The 287-nt window shown below is 55.1% G+C and overlaps 1 protein-coding gene across 2 annotated transcripts in view; it reads left to right on the top strand.

Moving 5' to 3' along the window:
* Positions 1–287, top strand: part of cntn5 (contactin 5) — a 200,301-nt gene that overhangs the window by 80,984 nt on the left and 119,030 nt on the right. The window lies entirely within an intron of this gene.

Raw genomic sequence — 287 nt, 5'->3', positions numbered from 1 at the left:
GATCCGCCTGCGATCCCCACGAGCTCACTCTCCTCCGTGCCTCAGCAGCGGCGGGTCCTGAACCGTGGGGAGCAGACGGCTGCCCCTCTTTCCTCGAAAAGAGAGACAAACGAGAGTGGAGCTGTTTCATCGAAAAACGCTCACAGTTAATGCAGATTGCCCCCTCGAGGACATCGCGTGCATGCTCTTCGCCCAAACAAAAGACGCAAAGATCATGTGTGTCATCAGGTGTCAAATAACGACGACACGGATGCACACATCTTCTAAACGTCTTGCTAGTGCTCGCC

Source organism: Sinocyclocheilus rhinocerous, unplaced genomic scaffold (genome assembly GCF_001515625.1).
Source record: "Sinocyclocheilus rhinocerous isolate Xijiao unplaced genomic scaffold, SAMN03320098_v1.1 scaffold619, whole genome shotgun sequence".
In the NCBI taxonomy this organism is placed as follows: Eukaryota; Metazoa; Chordata; class Actinopteri; order Cypriniformes; family Cyprinidae; genus Sinocyclocheilus; species Sinocyclocheilus rhinocerous.
Note: the sequence above shows the minus strand (reverse complement) of the source record. Positions and strands in the feature narration are given on the sequence as shown.